Source organism: Octopus bimaculoides, chromosome 27 (genome assembly GCF_001194135.2).
Source record: "Octopus bimaculoides isolate UCB-OBI-ISO-001 chromosome 27, ASM119413v2, whole genome shotgun sequence".
Lineage (NCBI taxonomy): Eukaryota > Metazoa > Mollusca > Cephalopoda > Octopoda > Octopodidae > Octopus > Octopus bimaculoides.
Window position 1 is genome coordinate 21,991,976 of NC_069007.1, and position 1,581 is coordinate 21,993,556.

At 33.1% G+C, this 1,581-nt stretch overlaps 1 protein-coding gene across 4 annotated transcripts in view; it reads right to left on the reverse strand.

Moving 5' to 3' along the window:
• The window catches only part of LOC106870514 (RNA-binding motif, single-stranded-interacting protein 2), a 158,947-nt gene that overhangs the window by 156,282 nt on the left and 1,084 nt on the right, over positions 1–1,581 (reverse strand). The gene's annotated exons all lie outside the window — the stretch shown is intronic.

The window sequence follows — 1,581 nt, forward strand, 5'->3', positions numbered from 1 at the left end:
TTTTTCTCCTTGTCTCCGTATTCTTTCTGTTGAAGAGCGTAGCTCGAAACGTCAAAGACTTTCCGTATTCCCGAGCGTCATACTAATATATACTTTTGTTATTTACACCACCTGTCCTCGTCTGTTGTTATTTTTTGTATATTCTCCCATATATATATATATATATATATATATATATATGTATGTGTGTCTGTACCCCCAACATCGCTTGACAACCGATGGTGGTGTGTTTACGTCCCCGTAACTTAACGGTTCGGCAAAAAGACCCCGATAGAATAAGTACTAGGCTTCCAAAGAATAAGTCCTGGGGTTGATTTGTTTGACTAAAGGCGGTGCTCCAGCATGGCCGCAGTCAAATGACTGAAACAAGTAAAAAAATAAAAGAATATATATATACATAGGCAGACAGACATATTATGTACACGCGCACACATATCCTGCCAAACATGTTTTAGACTTTTCTTTTCCTATTTTTGCATCAACAACTTTTGTTGAGTAAAGTAAGACAATACTTTTTTTTTATATTTATAAAATTTGAAGTCGAAACTTCGAACTGCTGTTAATTAAAGTTTCAGCTTTAATCAATTAATTTACCATAAACTCTTCTCTCTCTCTCTCCCTCTCTTTTACCCAATGTGCAGGTATATATGTACACATATATGTATGTATGTATATATGTATGTATGTGTATATGTACGTTCATATGTGAACATGTATGTATGTGTGCATACATGTAGATAGATAGAGACAGACAGACTTGTGTGTGTGCGTGTTCCTGTTATAATACATATATGTACAGACAAATACAAAGATAATATATGCACATTAATGGATAACATATAAGAGAGGGAAGAAGAAAAGGTACCCTTTTGCTAAGTTATCTACTATTCACTCGAATCTGAAATCCTAATTCCAAACTTCCCAGACATGTTTCGAACGAGTATTCTTTCTATTGCCCGTCTCAAAACCACCGGCACCAAGAAAACTCAAGAGCAGCGATTTGCAAGGTTTCACCTTTTTATATACATATATGTATTCAATTTAAATAAACGAATAATAAAATTAACGAATAAGAGAAGGTGCACAAGGAATGCATTAGTTTGATGCTCGGGATATACATAGACAAGGAAAGGTCTGAAGGGCTGACTTTGAAGTTTCCGCTTGCAAAGTGTGATTCAGTTAGTAAGCCGAAAACTTCGAAGTTACTGTCAACCCTTTCCTTGTGAAAAATTTTAAAAAAAAATATTTGGCAATCCTTTATATAACTGTACGGAGAAATCATGTGTGTGCATAAGCATTGTATATGTATATGTAAGTATTTGTATATATATTTATACATATACATAAACGTGTGTGTGTGTGTATATATATATATATATATATATATGTATACATGTCTCTTAAAGGATAGAGCTCAAAATCAATGCATTGAAGATACTTTATTGCAGCAACAATTATAATAACAGAAACAACCACAATAAGCCAAACCTATGCACATTTCTTAGTCCTTGAGTCACTTTGCAATGTTCTGCCGGTTAAAAGTAATATATATATATATATATATATGTGTGTATATATATA